General features: G+C 41.7%; 1 protein-coding gene across 1 annotated transcript in view; it reads left to right on the forward strand.

Moving 5' to 3' along the window:
* LRRTM3 (leucine rich repeat transmembrane neuronal 3) overlaps positions 1 to 21,730 on the forward strand; it is a 159,554-nt gene that overhangs the window by 114,494 nt on the left and 23,330 nt on the right. The window lies entirely within an intron of this gene.

Genomic DNA, 21,730 nt, shown 5'->3' on the forward strand with positions numbered 1-21,730 from the left:
TTTGTATCTGTATTTCATCATTATTTGTGTAATGTTGCTTTAAATTTGTTATGTCAGTTTTTTTCATGGTTGGTCTTTTTCATTATGTGAAAAAATGTATGGTAATGAGGCTAATGAGGAGCAGAATTTTGACACAAGTATACCACCAGAATAGTTGGAAGGTATTTGAGTTGAGACATTTAATAACCACTGCACCCTACAAAACCATAGCAAAAACATCTATATTTCATGATTCCTATTGACTCCAAATAATTTTGCCAAAATGGCAAAATTTCCCCTGTCTCCTGATTTTTGTCAGAATTTCTGAAAAATAAAATTCTCAGTTTTTCTCATCCCTTTTCTCCTTCCACCAAATCCACCAACCTCCCATATAGTGAATGTTTTTCCCTTAATACAATTCCCTCAAAATTATGTTTCCCTCAAAAGGTCAGGGTAACATACATGCTTTGTTTCACGATAGGAAAGAAATACAGCTTTTATGAAGCAAACTTTGTAACATCACTGTACAAGTAGTAGCAAACAAAAAGTTTTGCATTATTGCTTTAAAAAGACAACCAATAAATTATAAATCAATGCAACTATTGAAGGCTTGTGTTGCCTAACACAACTAGTTATAGAAGGTCAAGACATGCTACCCCAATTTATTGCAACAAAATGGCAATGAAGCCCACCACCATGCTCCTCTGCTTCTCAAAAGGATTCGGTAACAACCATGTTAAACAGTGGCCATAGTAAAAAGAAAGGAGCCCTACATAGCGTAATACAGTAGCAGCTCATGGAAATTATTTACCATAAAATAATACCTGTAAAACAAATGGGTAAAACAAGCTTGGAAACAAGAAAAACAGCCACACTGCTATTGAAGGCTTATGTTGCATATATATTGCTGTATAAAACAGTGCAAACAGTGAAAAGTACAAATAAATATATAAAATGGTAGTAAAAGTAATCAAAGTCCATAAAAGTGAAAAACAATGGTGAAAATCCAATTTCCAACAAATGTGATGTGTAGTACAGCCAGTCACACTCTCTTGCACCAACTTATACCATAAGCTGCTTACCAGATAGTAGGATTCCTTAGTTATGAGCGGTCAAGACACGATTCCACAATTTATTGGACCAATATGTGTCACATATCTGGTAGGAAACTGAATTGACGAGGTTGGCTTCTTTTGTATCTCCAGCCCAGGCACAACGGAAGGTCTAAAAGATGGTGCCAAAGGCACAGGAGGAACACGAGTGCCAGCAGGTGTTAATAGCAGAACGTGCAGCAGAAGATATAGGCTAGAGAAGTCATGCAGGACATCAGGCCAGGAGGAGATGTGATACACACAGGACCAGCCAAGGTTAAAGGGGCACTTTGCATGTACTGCAGGTTCTGGAAGCATGGCTTGTCAAAGCTCTCAGCAGAGATGAGCCAGGAGCACTCTGCAGTAGCGGTTATGAAGGAAAGCAGAAGCAGCCACTCGGAAGTGGTATAAAGCCAAGTTAGAAGCAGGAGCAAGGTCATAGAGGTTGCCAAGGTCAGTAGCAGGCAGGCCACAAGGTACAGAAGTATAGGCATAAGCGTGGTCAGGAACGGAGCCAAAGTCAGGAACAGAGAGGTAGAGCCACAAGCAGAATCCAGGATCAGATCAGTAACAAGCTGGGTCGTCAACTGAAGTCAGATACAGGATACACCCAGGGCACAGGGAAGGCTGAAAACCAGTCAGCACTGACAGTGAGCAAGATCATTAGCTAAATAGCCTGTCTGGCACCAGAAAATTTGGGCATGTTCTATTTGTGCATTCCAATGAGCAATGGGTCCACGCACATTTCTATTAGCAATGCGCCTATGGTCATTTCTATTAGCAATTCTATGCACATGTGCATAATTATGAGCAAGTCGCTGTACTGAAATCCCCTTACAGTATGGCAATGAAGCCCACCATCATGCTCCTCCACTTCTCAAAAGGATTCAGTAACAACCATGTTAAACAGTGGTCATAGTAAAAAGAAAGGATCCGATCCCTTACATAGCCTAATACAATAACAGCTCATGTATTTACCATAAAATAATACCTACAAAACAAATGGGTAAAACAAGCTTTGAAACCAGAAAAGCAGCCACACTGTTCAGCGTGTGTGTGCAGTGACGTCAGAATGCAAGAACACAAGTAAACTCTTGCTTCTTATCCAACAAAAAACAACTATATGGCAATATGTCCCATATTTTTATAAAATAAGAAAGTTAAAAGTAAAAAAAAAATAGAAGCAAGAGTTTATTATTATGGAGCAACCTGTGGTAGTGGCTTGCCAATGCCTTTATTGTAAACGCTTAAAGTTAGTGTTAGCAGTGTCAGATTTCATGTTCCCAACCCTTGATGATAATTCTGATGACATGTCTCAGAGAGAGCTTGCAATCTGATGTCACCTCACATACACGCTAAACAGCGTGGCTTCTTTTCTTATTTATAAGATTGGTTGTATATTTAAAGTAGCAGTGCAGCACTTTTGGTTCTCTAGTTGTATTCAGTATCTGTTTGGGTATATAATGGTTGCTACCATCAACTTTTTCTAGTGGTTATACTAAGCTCAGAGACTAGACACATTTTCTTTTAAGAACATCACTGTACAGCCAGGTTTTTTTTTTTTTACTGTGGGACTACTTTAGAATAGTGACATAACACAAAGATAGCACAGTGATGGGGTGTGCCTGTTGCATGTGACGCTCTTGATCATGGGTCTACTGTGCCTAGTGACCCAAAGTTTCAATATTATATGAAACAGGATATTATTAAGTGCTATTACCATGGAACTTTAGACATGTTATAGATTAAGGCCAATGGATTAACAAGCATGTGGTTGACTACAAAAGGATCGCAGCTACTCTCAACCTGCCCAGGTGAATAATCGTTAAGGAACGGCCTCAATCTACATGCATTTCACCCCGCCCACTGGGGCTTTGTCATAGGTTAAGCCCCAGTGGACGGGGCAAAATGCATCAGGGTTTGTGGTGTGGTGAAAACATGTAGGCTGAGGCTGCGCCTTATCGTTTATTTACCTAGGCTGGTCAGGAGAAGAGGTTATCCTTTCCTCTTAATTAGTGTTGAGCGAACACGGACTGTATTATTCGTGTTCGTACCGAATAATTGGATTTTTTGTACCCGAACACGGACACGGACACTTTACTGTATGTTCGGGTAAAAATCCGTGTTCGGTCGTTTTATTTCCAGGTTTTGCATGCTTTGGCGCTCTTTTCATGGCGGGCTTTCAACAGCCAATCAACAATCGTTTAACTGGTGTGCCTTAAGCCATCCCAGCCATGCCTGCAAATGTCTCAGTAGCTGTGATTGGCCGTCTGAAGCATGTGACCAAGTCTTTATAAGTTCGAGGCAGCCGCAGCGGCGTCATTATGCTGCTTAGATTCAGGGACAGAGCACACATCAACGTGCTGGCTGCTGATTAGGGAAAGATAGGCAGGAAAAAACCATTTGTGTCCGGATAGAATTGAGGGACAGGTCGGAGTGTTTAGGCAGGGCGAGTTGTAGGCATTTTAGGGATAGAGTCTGCTGAATTATATAGGGTCAGTGTCTTCTACAAACTACAATCGATATTGCTGTGTGGGGGGTGGGGTCTGCACTCAATCCTGATCTACGATCTCTTCTCAATCCTGTTAGGGACAGAGTCTGCTGAATTTTAGGGAAACTGTGTTCTACAAACTACAATCGATATTGCTGTGTGGTGTGGGATTGGAGATAGGCAGGTGTCAGTGATCCACATCCATTTTTCTGTGTGTGAGCTGCAGTGAACACAATCTTTTTGGGCTGCAGTGAACACAATCTTTTTGGGCTGCAGTGAACACAATCTTTTTGGGCTGCAGTGAACACAATCTTTTTGGGCTGCAGTGAACACAATCTTTTTGGGCTGCAGTGAACACAATCTTTTTGGGGTGCAGTGAACAAAATCTTTTTGGGGTGCAGTGAACACAATCCTTTTTGGTGTGCAGTGAACACAATCTTTGTGGGGTGCAGTGAACAAAATCCTTTGTGGGGTGCAGTGAACACAATCTTTTTGGGGTGCAGTGAACAAAATCCTTTTTGGGGTGCAGTGAACAACATCCTTTTTGGGGTGCAGTGAACACAATCTTTTTGGGGTGCAGTGAACAAAATCCTTTGTGGGGTGCAGTGAACACAATCTTTTTGGGGTGCAGTGAACACAATCTTTTTGGGGTGGAGTGAACAACATCCTTTTTGGGGTGCAGTGAACAAAATCCTTTTTGGGGTGCAGTGAACAAAATCATTTTTGGGGTGCAGTGAACACAATCTTTTTGGGGTGCAGTGAACACAATCTTTGTGGGGTGCAGTGAACACAATCTTTTTGGGGTGGAGTGAACAACATCCTTTTTGGGGTGCAGTGAACAACATCCTTTTTGGGGTGCAGTGAACACAATCTTTTTGGGGTGCAGTGAACACAATCTTTGTGGGGTACAGTGAACAGAATCTTTGTGGGGTGCAGTGAACACAATCTTTGGGGGGTACAGTGAACACAATCTTTGTGAGGTGCAGTGAACACAATCTTTGTGGGGTGCAGTGAACACAATCATTGTGGGGTGCAGTGAACTCAATCTTTGTGGGGTACAGTGAACACAATCTCATACTGAAGGTTTGAGGGTGCTGCCTGTTCCATACTCCCCCTACTCCTCATCTAGCCTTTTAGGGGTACAAACAATAGTAATTGGGGCCTAGTGTGGTTGTGTACGTGTGATATACATACACTTTTTTGGGATCATATTTTCTATTCCGCTATTTAATCAAAAACCTTTGGGGATCAGTTAAATTGGGGGATAGTCTGTGTTGGTACGTGTGAGAGAGATCCACCTTTCCAAGTTGTTGGGGTTCATCTCATACTTCTGAAGGTTTGAGGGTGCTGCCTGTTCCATACTCCCCCTACTCCTAGCCTTTTAGGGGTACAAACAATAGTAATTGGGGCCTAGTGTGGTTGTGTACGTGTGATATACATACACTTTTTTGGGATCATATTTTCTATTCCGCTATTTAATCAAAAACCTTTGGGGATCAGTTAAATTGGGGGATAGTCTGTGTTGGTACGTGTGAGAGAGATCCACCTTTCCAAGTTGTTGGGGTTCATCTCATACTTCTGAAGGTTTGAGGGTGCTGCCTGTTCCATACTCCCCCTACTCCTAGCCTTTTAGGGGTACAAACAATAGTAATTGGGGCCTAGTGTGGTTGTGTACGTGTGATATACATACACTTTTTTGGGATCATATTTTCTATTCCGCTATTTAATCAAAAACCTTTGGGGATCAGTTAAATTGGGGGATAGTCTGTGTTGGTACGTGTGAGAGAGATCCACCTTTCCAAGTTGTTGAGGTTCATCTCATACTTCTGAAGGTTTGAGGGTGCTGCCTGTTCCATACTCCCCCTACTCCTAGCCTTTTAGGGGTACAAACAATAGTAATTGGGGCCTAGTGTGGTTGTGTACGTGTGATATACATACACTTTTTTGGGATCATATTTTCTATTCCGCTATTTAATCAAAAACCTTTGGGGATCAGTTAAATTGGGGGATAGTCTGTGTTGGTACGTGTGAGAGAGATCCACCTTTCCAAGTTGTTGGGGTTCATCTCATACTTCTGAAGGTTTGAGGGTGCTGCCTGTTCCATACTCCCCCTACTCCTAGCCTTTTAGGGGTACAAACAATAGTAATTGGGGCCTAGTGTGGTTGTGTACGTGTGATATACATACACTTTTTTGGGATCATATTTTCTATTCCGCTATTTAATCAAAAACCTTTGGGGATCAGTTAAATTGGGGGATAGTCTGTGTTGGTACGTGTGAGAGAGATCCACCTTTCCAAGTTGTTGGGGTTCATCTCATACTTCTGAAGGTTTGAGGGTGCTGCCTGTTCCATACCCCCCCTACTCCTCATCTAGCCTTTTAGGGGTACAAACAATAGTAATTGGGGCCTAGTGTGGTTGTGTACGTGCGAGATACATACACTTTTTTTGATCATATTTCCTATTCCGCTATTCAATAAAAACCTTTGAGGATCAATTGAATTGCGGGATAGTCTGTGTCGGTACGTGTGAGAGAGATCCACCTTTCCAAGTTGTTGGGGTTCATCTCATACTTCTGAAGGTTTGAGGGTGCTGCCTGTTCCATACCCCCCCTACTCCTCATCTAGCCTTTTAGGGGTACAAACAATAGTAATTGGGGCCTAGTGTGGTTGTGTACGTGCGAGATACATACACTTTTTTTGATCATATTTCCTATTCCGCTATTCAATAAAAACCTTTGAGGATCAATTGAATTGCGGGATAGTCTGTGTCGGTACGTGTGAGAGAGATCCACCTTTCCAAGTTGTTGGGGTTCATCTCATACTTCTGAAGGTTTGAGGGTGCTGCCTGTTCCATACCCCCCCTACTCCTCATCTAGCCTTTTAGGGGTACAAACAATAGTAATTGGGGCCTAGTGTGGTTGTGTACGTGCGAGATACATACACTTTTTTTGATCATATTTCCTATTCCGCTATTCAATAAAAACCTTTGAGGATCAATTGAATTGCGGGATAGTCTGTGTCGGTACGTGTGAGAGAGATCCACCTTTCCAAGTTGTTGGGGTTCATCTCATACTTCTGAAGGTTTGAGGGTGCTGCCTGTTCCATACTCCCCCTACTCCTAGCCTTTTAGGGGTACAAACAATAGTAATTGGGGCCTAGTGTGGTTGTGTACGTGTGATATACATACACTTTTTTGGGATCATATTTTCTATTCCGCTATTTAATCAAAAACCTTTGGGGATCAGTTAAATTGGGGGATAGTCTGTGTTGGTACGTGTGAGAGAGATCCACCTTTCCAAGTTGTTGAGGTTCATCTCATACTTCTGAAGGTTTGAGGGTGCTGCCTGTTCCATACTCCCCCTACTCCTAGCCTTTTAGGGGTACAAACAATAGTAATTGGGGCCTAGTGTGGTTGTGTACGTGTGATATACATACACTTTTTTGGGATCATATTTTCTATTCCGCTATTTAATCAAAAACCTTTGGGGATCAGTTAAATTGGGGGATAGTCTGTGTTGGTACGTGTGAGAGAGATCCACCTTTCCAAGTTGTTGGGGTTCATCTCATACTTCTGAAGGTTTTTAGGGTGCTGCCTGTTCCATACTCCCCCTACTCCTAGCCTTTTAGGGGTACAAACAATAGTAATTGGGGCCTAGTGTGGTTGTGTACGTGTGATATACATACACTTTTTTGGGATCATATTTTCTATTCCGCTATTTAATCAAAAACCTTTGGGGATCAGTTAAATTGGGGGATAGTCTGTGTTGGTACGTGTGAGAGAGATCCACCTTTCCAAGTTGTTGGGGTTCATCTCATACTTCTGAAGGTTTGAGGGTGCTGCCTGTTCCATACCCCCCCTACTCCTCATCTAGCCTTTTAGGGGTACAAACAATAGTAATTGGGGCCTAGTGTGGTTGTGTACGTGCGAGATACATACACTTTTTTTGATCATATTTCCTATTCCGCTATTCAATAAAAACCTTTGAGGATCAATTGAATTGCGGGATAGTCTGTGTCGGTACGTGTGAGAGAGATCCACCTTTCCAAGTTGTTGGGGTTCATCTCATACTTCTGAAGGTTTGAGGGTGCTGCCTGTTCCATACCCCCCCTACTCCTCATCTAGCCTTTTAGGGGTACAAACAATAGTAATTGGGGCCTAGTGTGGTTGTGTACGTGCGAGATACATACACTTTTTTTGATCATATTTCCTATTCCGCTATTCAATAAAAACCTTTGAGGATCAATTGAATTGCGGGATAGTCTGTGTCGGTACGTGTGAGAGAGATCCACCTTTCCAAGTTGTTGGGGTTCATCTCATACTTCTGAAGGTTTGAGGGTGCTGCCTGTTCCATACCCCCCCTACTCCTCATCTAGCCTTTTAGGGGTACAAACAATAGTAATTGGGGCCTAGTGTGGTTGTGTACGTGCGAGATACATACACTTTTTTTGATCATATTTCCTATTCCGCTATTCAATAAAAACCTTTGAGGATCAATTGAATTGCGGGATAGTCTGTGTCGGTACGTGTGAGAGAGATCCACCTTTCCAAGTTGTTGGGGTTCATCTCATACTTCTGAAGGTTTGAGGGTGCTGCCTGTTCCATACTCCCCCTACTCCTCATCTAGCCTTTTAGGGGTACAAACAATAGTAATTGGGGCCTAGTGTGGTTGTGTACGTGTGATATACATACACTTTTTTTGGATCATATTTTCTATTCCGCTATTTAATTTAACTGGGCCTCCATGCGAGACCTGTGTGCCTTGTTGCGCTGTTTTGAGTACTCCACCAACATGGCCAGTGGCAATGACGCCGTTCTCAGCTTAACTATCCCACTTCTATGCCTCCTTGAAAAAACAATTCGGGCGATGATGGAAGAGGATGTGGCACAGGATGAGGAGGAGGAGGAGGATGAAGAGGTAACATTTCCAAGGCTTTCAGGGCAGTCATTCGCAAGGGGCTCCGAGGGTGGGTTCCTGCACACGCAAACGCCAGGGACGCAATTGTCCAGCAGGGGCACAGTTCTGGAGGATGAGGAGGATGAGGAGGAGGAGGAGCTGGAGGAGGAGATGGAACCATGTTCACAGCAGGGTGGCACCCAGGCCAGCTCATGGCCATCACTGGTGCGTGGCTGGGGGGATACAGAGGACACGGACCATACACCTCCCACAGAGGACAGCCTTTCGTTGCCTCTGGGCAGCCTGGCACACATGAGCGATTACATGCTGCAGTGTCTCCACAACGACCGCCGAGTTGCCCACATTCTAACTTGTGCTGATTACTGGGTGGCCACGCTGCTGGATCCCCGTTACAAGGACAACGTACCGTCCTTAATTCACTCACTGGAGCGCGATCGCAAGATGCGCGAGTACAAGCGCACGCTGGTAGACGCCATGCTGCTGGCATTCCCATCTGACAGCGGGGCCACAGTGGAAGCACAAGGCAGAGGAGGAGGAGGAGGAGGTCGCCAACGCAACCAGGGCACCGCCAGCACCTCAGAAGGCAGGGTTAGCATGGCCGAAATGTGGAAAAGCTTTGTCAGCACGCCACAACAAACAGCAGCACCAGCAGCTCAGATGGAACGTCTTAGCAGGAGGCAGCATTTTACCAACATGGTGGAGCAGTATGTGTGCACACGCCTACATGTAGTGAATGACGGGTCTGCCCCCTTCAACTTCTGGGTCTCCAAATTGGGCACATGGCCTGAGCTTGCCCTTTACGCCTTGGAGGTGCTGGCGTGCCCTGCAGCCAGTGTATTATCTGAACGGGTATTTAGCACGGCTGGGGGCGTTATAACAGACAAGCGCAGCCGCCTGTCCAGAGACAATGTGGACAAGCTCACGTTCATTAAAATGAACCAGGCATGGATCCCACGGGACTTTTCCGTACCTTATGCAGAATAGCAATGGATACCGACCTTACCCACCCATTGTTCCATTTTTGCTCTTTCTCACTCTTTTGGGGTGTACCCTCATTTAAAATTTGTGAAAAGAAGCAGTGTTGGCTACCTCGTCCTCCTCCTCAGGGCCAGATTAATGTAGGGGCTATTGGAGCTGCAGCTCCAGGCCCCTACCTTTTATATAGGCCCCGGGTTGGCCATATTCACTGTTACCGCTCTTCTGTCACTTGTAAACACAGAAGTCTGGCTTCTATGCTCGCTTCCCCAGGCAGCACCCTCAGAACCTCCCCACACAGCGTGAAGGCCGGACAAGGAGGGACAGTTGGCGATGCATGGATGTGTTTATGGGCTTCAGAGACAGCATCCCATGTTGAATTAGGCATGCATGGCTGCACCCTTCCTCCTCTGGGTGCATGGCAAGGCACGGCCCTAAGGCCCTTCAAAATCCTCAGCACCAAGCCCATGATGCTGTTAATCCGGCCCTGGTCCTCCTCCACCGCCGCTTCCACCTACACCGCCCATAGGTGTGCGCAGCCTATTGCATTAAGGTGTGCACCCCAAAGTTGAAATACACATGCATGTGTTTGCCAGCAGGGAGAGTAATGTATCGGGGCCATGTACCTGTAGGCAAGGAGAAATAGAGCAGAGCAGGTCCCAGGGAGATCTTTCCCATCTCCTCACTGGCAATGCTATGTGCCCTAGGTGATTAGGGTGTGCCCAGGCACACCCAGCACACCCTGTGCGCACGCCTATGTCACCGCCACATCCACCACCACCTTAACCTCCCTCCTACTCCATATGGGCCTCGTCCTTCAGAGATGAAGAAGAACATTGTTTTATTTTTCTGTTTTTTTTTGTTGTTTTAAGTTATTTCCCTATCCACATTTGTTTGCAGAGCACTTGCCATGCTCTTAATTACGTTTTGCTGCCATTTGCAGCACTCTAGCCCTTTCCTTTGGTGTTTTAGAGCCATTTTAGTGCCTTAAAGTTCGGGTCCCCATTGACTTCAATGGGGTTCGGCGTCCGGGAAAAGTTCGGTAAAAGTCCGGGACACGGACCCGGACTTTTTTTTAAAGTTCGGCCGAACCCGTCGAACACGGACATCTAGGTGTTCGCTCAACCCTACTCTTAATACTTACTAGCCCTCTGGATTGGTATCAGGATAAGCCTGCACCTTAAGCCTGCATACTTGCACCTCTACTTTAACACCTTCGCTCCTAAGGGTAAAACAAATGCCTAAGCACAATTTTGCAACTTTGACATGTGTTAGTAAAACCATACATATTATTACAATTACTTTGTGCATCCAGGTGGATTATACCTTATTTTTTTTCAGGACAAATTGGGCTTTCATTTCCTGATAAATGGTAATGCATATCTCCTTGTTTTTTATTTTTTATTATCAAAGGAAAACTAACCCAAAATTGTTTAAAAAAAAATAAAATGTAGCTGTATATTTCTTGGTACCTCCATAACCTTCCACCACAGAACAACCCAATTAAATTTCTTTGCTCCTGATGATCACAGAGATATCCTATCTAAGACACACTGACACTAACGCTAATTAAAAAAAAAATACTGACCCTAAACCTTGACCTTTGACCCTAACCCTGGCACTGACCTAGATCAAACCTTGATCTAGGTATTTTTTGGTATTTTTTTTTATCAATTTATTTTTTTTTGCACACATTTCTTTATTTTTTCCCCTGAAAGGAGAGAGGGGGGAGATACAATATACAGTATCTCACAAAAGTGAGTACACCTCTCACATTTTTGTAAATATTTTATTATATCTTTTCATGTGACAACACTGAAGAAATTACACTTTGCTACAATGTAAAGTAGTGAGTTTACAGTTTGTATAACAGTGTAAATTTGCCCATTTGTCTCCCCAAAATAACTCAACACACAGCCTTTAATATCTAAACCCCTGGCAACAAAAGTGAGTACACCCCTAAATTATAATGTTAAAATTGGGCCCAAAGTGTCAATATTTTGTCTGGCCACGAATAATTTCAAGCACCGCCTTAACCCTCTTGGGCATGGAGTTCACCAGAGCTTCACAGATTGCCACTGGAGTCCTCTTCCACTCCTCCATGATGATGTCACAGAGCTGGTGGAGGTTAGAGAGCTTGCACTCCTCCACCTTCTGTTTGAGGATGCCCCACAGATGCTCAATAGGGTTTAGATCTGGAGACATGCTTGACCAGTCCATCACCTTTACCCTCAGCTTCTTTAGCAAGGCAGTGGTTGTCTTGGAGGTGTGTTTGTGGTCATTTTCATGTTGAAATAATGCCATGTGGCCCAGTCTCTGAAGGGAGGGGATCATGCTCTGCTTCAGTATGCCACAGTACATGTTGGCATTCATAGTTCCCTCAATTAACTGTAGCTCCCCAGTGCCAGCAGCACTCATGCAGCCCCAGATCATGACACTCCCATCATCATGCTCGACTGTAGGTAAGACACACTTGTCTTTGTACTTCTGACCTGGTTGCAGCTATACACGCTTGACACCATCTGAACCAAATAAGTTTATCTTGGTCTCATCAGACCACATGACATGGTTCCAGTAATCCATGTCCTTAGTCTGCTTGTCTTCAGCAAACTGTTTGCGGGCTTTTTTGTGCATCATCTTTAGAAGAAGCTTCCTTCTGGGACAACAGCCGTGCAGACCAATTTGATGCAGTGTGCAGTGTATGGTCTGAGCACTGACAGGCTGACCCCCCACCCCTTTAACCTCTGCAGCAATGCTGGCAGCACTCATATGTCTATTTCCCAAAGAGAACCTCTGGATATAACGCTATGCATGGGTACTCAACTTCCTTGGTCCACCATGGTGAGGTCTGTTCTGAGTGGAATCTGTCCTGTGAAACCACTATATGGTCTTGGCCACCGTGCTTCAGCTTAGTTTCAGGGTATTGACTATCTTCTTATAGCATAGGCCATCTTTATGTAGAGCAACATTTTTTTTTTTTTCAGATCCTCACAGAGTTCTTTGCCATGAGGTGCCATGTTGAACTTCCAGTGACCAGTATGAGAGAGTGAGAGCGATAGCACCAAATTTAACACACCTGCTCCCCATTCACACCTGAGACCTTGTAACATTAACGAGTCACATGACACCTGGGAGGGAAAATTACTAATTGGGCCCAATTTGGACATTTTCACCTAGGGGTCTACTCACTTTTGTTGCCAGTGGTTAAGACATTAATGGCTGTGTGTTGTGTTATTTTTAGTGAAAAGCAAATATACACTGTTATACAAGCTGCACACTCACTACTTTACATTGTAGCAAAGTGTAATTTCTTCAGTGTTGTCACATGAAAAGATATAGTAAAATATTTACAAAAATGTGAGGGGTGTACTAAATTCTGTGAGATAATGTATCTCTCTCCTTCATTCACAGAGAAAGGAAACACTGGGGCTATCACAATGATCAGGTGACTCGGAATTGCAATCATTAGTACGGGGCCCGGGGCTCAAGGTGAGGTGCAGCCCGCTCTCAGCACAAAGGTAGATATTCAAATATGCGGCCGCACTGAAAAAAGCCCAGTGTAGTGGGGCTGCATATTTATGTTACTTCGGCATGAAGGGGTTAAGCAAAGCCAGCAGCAAAATAACAGGTCAAAGCATGTGATTGACATTTAATTAGCGAGATCTCACACCTTTAGCCCCAGACAAAATTTTACTTTAATTTTTAATATTATTGGAGATTGCCCTTCTTGTCCAGAAGATGCCAGGACATGAAATGAGAGAGTGCAGGTGTCACTAGGACAAGAAGTCAGAGAAAATGTTTTAATCCTTCATCATTTTGTACAAAAAAAGTGTTTAATTTGCAATCAGGCTTTGAAGAGGCACTCTGACTGGAGTCCTCTCTACAGAGAATTCTGTGCCAACAATGGCCATTGCGAACTCATTAAATAAAAATACCTAGAAGTTGTCAGTTCTGGCCTTTTGTAATGAATTAGCTCAAGGTGACTGCATACCTCAATACTGTGATGTGCCTAGTGTATTGAAGCTGGGTACAGTTGCTGTTATGGTATTACCAATGATTGAGAAAATGCATTGTGCATAGTTGTTGATTCAGTATATACAATTAATTTCTATTGTGTTTTCTCTGTATCAACATCCACCAGACCAAGAAGACCAGGTCAAATTTGGCAGGGTAGGTCTGAATCATTAACTGTCTGATGTGGATATCGCTGGCAGCAGCTCAAGCAATCTCCTCAGAAACATAACCTTTTATTCTGAAGTTTGTCTCCAACGAGACATGAATCAAAAATTTCTCGCATTTCATATTTAAATTGTTAATTTAAAATTACTGGAGGAAAAGGATCGTTAAAAACTTTAGAGTGATTTATGAGTTTAATTAAAGCTGGAAGAAATTTATTAGACATTTTCCAAGAAATTTGTTACTGTAGACTTGGAAAAACTGGTTCAAGGATTTCAGAAATGATAGGAGGAGTGACCTGACCAGTTGTGTTCCTAAATTGATATCTTTGATATGTAAATTATTTAAGAAAGTTCTAAATAGTTTTTATGTATTTTAAACATGTAATAAAAGCATAACTGCTTGGAAAATGTGTGGGTATAAATACTTCAGTTCTATTTATTTAAATGCAGCTCTGCAATAGGGACTTGCAGCATCATCTGCATTTCAATCCTACCTAACCAGTGTTGCAATTGGAATGCTCCTCCAGATATGGGCCATTTTGCTGCTGTAAGTGGAAATAAGGAGACGAGGGCTCACATAAAGTGCCTTATTTATGCCTTGTGTCAGCTATTTGAGAGGGATGTTCAGGCAAAACCTAGCGACACATTGCAGACTTGTAGGGCAATACAGCCAGTTCAGGTGCATCTACAAAAAATTTGAATATCATTTAACAGTTAATTTATTTCAGTAATTCGATTCAAAAAGTTAAACTCATATATATATTTATTACACACAGTGATATATTTCAGGCATTTATTTTTTTTAATTTTGAGGATTATGGCTTACAGCTAGTAAAAACCCAAAATTCTGTATCTCAGAAAATTAGAATATTGTGAAAAAGTTCTATATTGGAGACTCATGGTGTCACACTCTAATCAGCTAATGAACTCAAAACACCTGTAAAGGGTTCCTAAGCCTTTAAATGCTCTCTGTCTGGTTCAATAGGTTACACAATCATGGGGTTGTGATCAAGCTGACTTGACAGTTGCCCAGACAGTTGCACAGTTATTGACACCCTCCACAAGGAGGGTAAGTCACAAAAGATCATTGCTAAAGAAGCTGGGTCACAGTTCACAGAGTGCATATTAATGGAAAGTTGAGTGAAAAGGAAAAGTGTGGTAGAAAAAGATGCATAAGCAACTGGGATAACCACAACCTTCAGAGGATTGTGTAACAAAGGCCAGTCAAGAATTTGGGCGAGATTCACAAGGAGTGGATTACAGCTGATGTCAGTGATTCAAGAGCCACCACACACAGATATATCCAGGACATGGGCTACAACTGTCACATTCCTTGTGTCAAGCCACTCCTGAACCAGAGACAACAACAGATGTGTCTTACCTGGGCTAAGGAGAAAAAGGACTGGACTATTGCTCAGCTCTTTTTGGATTAAAGTACATTTTGCATTTGATTTGGAAATCAATGTCCCAGAGTCTGGAGGAAGAGTGGAGAGGCACATAATAAAAGTTGCATGAGGTCCAGTGTGAAGTTTGCACAGTCAGTGATGATTTGGGGAGCCATGTCATCTGCAGGTGTTGGTCCACTGTGTTTTATCAAGTCTAAAGTCAGTGCAACCCTTTACCAGGAAAGTCTAAAGCACTTCATGCTTCCCTCTGCTCACCAGTTTTATGGGGATGCAGATTTCATTTTCCAGCAGGACTTGGCACCTGCCCACACTGCCAAAAGTACCAATACCTGGTCTAATGATCATGGTATCAATGTGCTTGATTGGCCAGGAAACTTGCCTGACCTAAAGCCCATAGAGAATATGTGGGGTATTGTCAAGAGAAGATGAGAGATAGCAGACCCAACAATGCAGACAAGCTGATGTCGGCTATCAAAGAAACCTGGGCATCTAATCGTTTATTACCCACTCTTAATATTATTCATAAAGTTTGGAACAAGATTAAACAGCTCCAGCAAGTTACTGGTTTTACACGCTACAGCCCAATATGGAGTAACAGTAACTACCCTAAATAAGCTACAATTCAGCAGGCTGCAATCTGGAATCAATGGGGAATAACTCATCTTTGTCATAGTTTTAGTAACGGTTCACTGTGCTCCTTTGATGAACTAAGCACGAAATTCTCCCTCCCCAGGCCCATGCTTTTTTATTAACTTCAGCTTTAACATGTGGATAAGGCACAGGGCTCAGCGATGGAGTGGCGGCAGTCCCCAACCCCAGTGTTTAATATAATGGCTGAAACTGTCTCTACTAAGGTATTCATATCCCGATGTTACACAATACTGTTAAAAGACTACCTAACTTTATTCCCTTTGATCGTACATAAATGCTGGGAAAGGGATGTAGGCCCGTTGATTGAAGATCAGTGGGAAGAGGCCTTGCAGGAAGTACCTCAATGCTCGCTTAATGTGTCTCAGAGAGTCATGCAACTGTACACACTCCTAAGAGCTCCTTTTACCCCAGTCAGGCTGCATAACATGGGTATGATGGATTCCTCTGCATGTGGTAAATGCCTCAGGGACAATGGGGACTTAAATCACTTAATTTTGAGATGTACAAAATTGTATTGTTTTTGGGTGGAGGTGGTGGGCACCATAAATAGGGTGTTCCAGATTTCAGTAACATTAGAGCCTAGGCCCTGCCTTCTAAGCATCTTGGATAACCCTCAGTTACAGACCTATACGAGAGAAGCAGTTTCTACGGCTCTTTTCCAGGCCCGCAGAGTTCTGCTCAGACACTGGAAGTCCACTAATCCCCCTCCCCATAAAGAATGGTTACAATGTATGGGAGAAACTCTGAGACTGGAGAAGTATTTCAGACCTGTGGGATCTGCCCCTGTGCTGGTAGATAGCTTATGGGGCCCATGACTGGACACACCAGGTCTGAGCCTGCTGGAGTTAGTGCTGGATAGATTTCTAATCGATCGAGGATAATTACTTTGCTTAAACGCTTTCTGGAAATGGGTGTACTATTGTTTAAATCGCATTAAGAGTGTGTAAACTGTTTTTAAGGTGACAACAGAGATATACTTTTTTTTTCTTTGCTTTTATACACAAGTGATGTGGGTAATTTGTACATGACATATGTGATGCTATTCATGGATGTTTTTGGCTGTGTATGCTGTCTTGGAAAAATTGTGTTTAGGACTACTGATATGATTTCTATTATTTAAAAAAAAGCAACCTGGGCTTCCATAACACCTCAGCAGTGGCATAGGCGGGTCGCCTCCATGCCATACCACATTGATGCAGTAATTCATGCAAAAGTAGCCCTGGCCAAGTATTGAGTACATACTATACTGCACATTTATATACTTTTCAGTAAGCCAATGTTTTTGTATTAAAAATCCTTTTTTTTTTTTTTTTTTGGTCTTATGTAATATTGTAATTTTCTGAGATACAATTTTTGGGTTTTCCCTAGCTGCAAGCCATAATCATTAAAATTAAAATAATTAAATGCTTGAAATAAATCATTCTGTTTAATATTTGAGCTTCAACTTTTAAATTGAATTGAATTACTGAAATAAATTAACTTTTTGATGATATTCTAATTTTTGGATATGCACCTTTATATGATTGAGAAAAGGATGTATGGGGAGTGCTAGGGTAAGATTATCCAAGTGGCCTAAGTTGTTAATGTAAAGAGAAATGCATTACAAATGAAAACTCTGGGTGATGGAGACCTGAGAGGGATATTGATTGTTTAAATGAGATACCCCAGAGTGAGAGAGAATGGAGAGGATTATTTAAGTAAGATAGCCTTCCAGCCTTTAGGAAGAGAGTGAAATGCATTAGAGAGACAGAATATCAAGAAACCTCAGGGTGAGATAGAGACCTTAAGTAAGAACATAGTGTACTTATTGCAAGCTAAAAACCTGAGGACAAGGGTATGACCCCAGGGTGAATAAAAGGCAAAAACTAATACAGAAGTAAAAAAAAAAGCACAGAGTCAGAACTTTGCAGCAGAAAGCTAATGAGGATAAAGTAAGGGCAGCAAAAGGAGTTTTGATGAGTCAAAGAGAACAGAAGAAGGTAAGCTGCAAAATTGGGATTAGAGCAGGCAAGTTCCAGAGAAGGACGGCACCTGGGAATACAATGTAAGCAATAGAACTGAGTCAGACTGTGGCAATATTAAGAATTGTAAATAGCAGCAATGATTTTAAGCACATTGGAACCTCTCGCCAACCCCATCCTGTATACACCTTAACCCCCCGTACAGACATCCGATTAGCTGTTGACTCCCTGTACCATGCACAGCCTACATGCACATAGACTCTACATACACAGTACCAGAAGTTCCCTATTCATCTTCAATGAGATGGCTAACTTTGGTGAACCATGCATGCATGTCTTTTCTCCCTGGGTCCTAATGGAGAAACTATTTTTTGCAAGCTTGCAAGTAGATAGCTTGCCCACCCTCACATCTATTTTTATAGCACAGTATTCTCTGTCTCCCACCCCAAGATCTTGCACAACAGTTATGTACCATGTTTCCCCGAAAATAAGACCTATTGTGATTTTCCAAGATGGCTTCAATATAAGCCCTGCACTAAAAATAAGCCCTAGTGGTTGTGAAATCATATAATCCAATTTATTACAGTATTAAATAGTGTACAATGTTTGTGCTTCTGTAAAAATATTGTGCCAAATACAATTCGTTACAGCGCTGCTCACCTGACCTCCTGCTGCTCTCCTCTTGACTGTCAGCAGGGGATCCTGGCTCCTCCTCTGCAGTGCTCGGAGCAGGGAAGAGAGCTCTGGCAGGTCACGTAAGCGCCCAGCGGCACTGTAACAAAGATATTTGGCACAATAATATTACAGAAGCACACACATTGTACATTATATAATGCTGTAATAGAGTGGATTATTGGATTTTACAACCACTTTAGCTCAGTTCAGACTGGGGAATCCTGACAGGCAGGGAGGGAGGGAGAGGGAAAGAGAAGACAGGAGGCACAGGAACTGGCAAATACACATTACATGATAAGACCCAACACGAAAATAACCCCTACTGCGTATTTTGTTGCCAAAATTAAAATAAGACCTGGTCCTATTTTCAGGGAAACACGGTAGCAATTATATGTAGATGTGCACTCTCTACCTATTGTTTAGTAATAGAAAAATAGTATTTTGGTGTACATGTAATCCATCTGAAGTTATTGTTAGGGCTTGGAGGTCTCTTAGGAAGAATTGTCAAATTGATTAAAATCATTTACCAATTTACATTTGATAAATAAATTACTTAGATAACAAATATTTTGATTTATTGCATTTTGGGAACCTGAATTATAAAGTCAGTTAAATGTATATTTACATCTAGCCATAAAAAAAATTCTAAGTTCAATTCCATTTTCCTGTTTTAATATTGGTTATCTTACAGTTGGATCTTTTATTTCTGCCACTGTTTCCATGATCAAAGTAAAGCTAGAGAAAGACAGAGGGAACCCCTGCTTGGTTACACTCAATATATCAAATAGAGCCGACAAAGGACTGACATCATTTTGCTGAAAGATTTTTTTTTTTTAAATCTGTAAAGGCAAATTTGTCAAGCACTGCTGATGAGAAACCACAATGGACATTGTAAAATTCTTCCAAAGTACAAAAGTAGGAGCAGAGAAGACAATTGAGAATAATTAGCCCAGATTATCAGGTTGAGATCTCCTCTGGCTCAATCTGGAACCTATCTGCTTTTTACAAATCTGACTTGATCAGAATTAATAATGTCGGGCAGATCATAGGCGTAATTGGCATGAAAATCTTTAAACTCATTATTTTATATTTTTGTTCAGTGTTGCTGGATGAAAATGTGCAAGCAGTGTAAGGAAATACCCAGGCGGTAGGGGAATCATTCTAATTAGCAGTGGTAGGGTTATAGTCAATTCTTTAAGAAAATACAATAGTCTAGGAAGTTTCCTGATAATGATTTTAAACTGAATAGGTCACAATGGTGCAGCAAGACATTTAGAAGTTAAAAAATGTTTGTTACTTATCTAGGGAGAACACTGTTAAGAAAGCAGCGGTGCTCAACCTCTAAATCCTGCAGGGCTATAAAGACAGGTGCACAGCCAAGAGTAAATGCTCACTCTCCAATGTCAGTAAAAGTAGAAGAAAGCCAGCAACATAATCACGTCTTCAATCCTTTATTTGTTGCATGGTAAAATTCCGGTACAGTAAGACTCTTAAGAGTTTCAGCTAAACAACCCAATTCATAGCACTTCCCATAGCCAATTAGACACACTTTTAAATACCCATTGTCAGGCCAAACAGGTTATTGGCAGTGGGGATAAGGCTTCCTTCTACAGAAATTATATTTTTGAGACCATTTAACATTTATAGAAAATGCATAGATTACATTGAGATTAAAGTAATTTGTGCTTGTGATATAGTGACTTAACTGACAAATTAATGAGAATAACTGCAAACACTGTCAAAATTAAATAAGAGTAGCACTACAACATAGTGCTCAAAATGACCCCCAACCTAAGTTGCAAGAAAATGACTTAAGTTAATCTATATGAATTCAGGTCTTCTGCTTGGGTATTTGAGGTTTGGTAAAAGTTACCATTTTTGGTACAGGCATCAAGGCAAGATCAGATCTTTGGTGGGGATGGGTGACTCATCCAATTGGAGTTGATATGGAAGTGATGAAGCTGGGACAGTCAGTGATAACCTTAAGAGGGAATTACCATTTGCATTGAAGTTAAGAGATTCATTTTGTTGGTTCTGGTGATTGTTATGTCAAGTTCTATGTTCTCTTTAAAGAAAAATAGCAGATGAACTCACTGTAGTAAAAAGATTCATTTATGGATATATATATGTAAACTGGTACAACAGGAGGAGTAAACTTGAATGCATTTCACGCTAATGAGTGCTTAATCACTTTTGGTTAAGCACTTATTTGCCATGAAACACATTATAAGGCTCACTCCTCCTGTTGTACTAATTTATGGATATAAATCAATAAAGGAATTTTTTACTGAATTGTGCATGGTTCCCAATTGTCCCTGATTTTGAGGGACTGTCCCTTATTATGAAACAAAGTCCCTCTGTCCCTCTTTCCACCCCATGTTTGTCTGATCTTTATAGTTGTATAAAAAAAAGCACTTTATCTCTCAACACATATTTCACAGCGTTAACCCTTATCCAATTTCTAAATTGCTGCATTTGAAAATTTAAAAAGCCAGTATAAAGGAATATTAGTGGTAAAAAAAGCACTTATGGCTTTAAATACATTTTTTGTATAATTTTCCTTTTGAAGGGGAGCGGCAGGGGGTGTGTTCAATGCCTACATACTTTTGATAGGTGTCCCTCGTTCCCATCTCAAAAAGTTGGGAGGTATGGTAACTCCTGACTACAAAAAGGTCTCCTAGCCCATGTGTACAGATATTGCTGCACAATTCCTCCAAAATAATTAGCATTATATGGACACCTTGACCTTGCATAGCTCCCAACTGTCCCAGATTTGGAACAAAGTCCCCCTGTCCCTCTTTCCTCCTCATTTGTCCCTCATTTTGGTCTGATCTATATAATTGTATATAAAATGCACTATTTATCATGTTCCACAGCACAAAACCTTTCATTAAATTTCTAAATTGCTGCATCTGTAAATGTCAAAAGCCAGTATAAAGGAATAGTAGTGGTAAAAAAGCACGTGTGGGTTTACCTAACTTTTGTTTTGTGTAATTCTCCTTTAGGGTGGCATTGTGGGGAGGGGGGGGGTCACATACTTTTGCTAAGGGGAGTACCTCATTTTCATCCTAAAAATTTGGGAGGTATGGGATGGTGGTCATCAACTATTTAGCTTTATGGACTTTCAGTGATGAGTTGGACGTGCACCCAGTATTATGGCAGGCAAACATGGACCAGCCTGGAAAAAAAACTGTCTGCATTTTGATTCTATGTTCTCTTACTGGATTTTTATTTGATCGCTGTAATGCTTGTTCTGTAAATTAGAAAAATGAATGTATCAAGTTCTACCTACTTTTTTGGGAATTTATCTTTCAATAAGTATATGCCCTAGAATTGGCCTGACAGTGACTGTAATGCTTGTTCTTTAGAGTAGAAAAGTGAATATTTTAAGTAATAGGTAAATTGTC

This window comes from Pelophylax lessonae (assembly GCF_965119305.1).
Source record: "Pelophylax lessonae genome assembly, chromosome: 9".
NCBI lineage: Eukaryota > Metazoa > Chordata > Amphibia > Anura > Ranidae > Pelophylax > Pelophylax lessonae.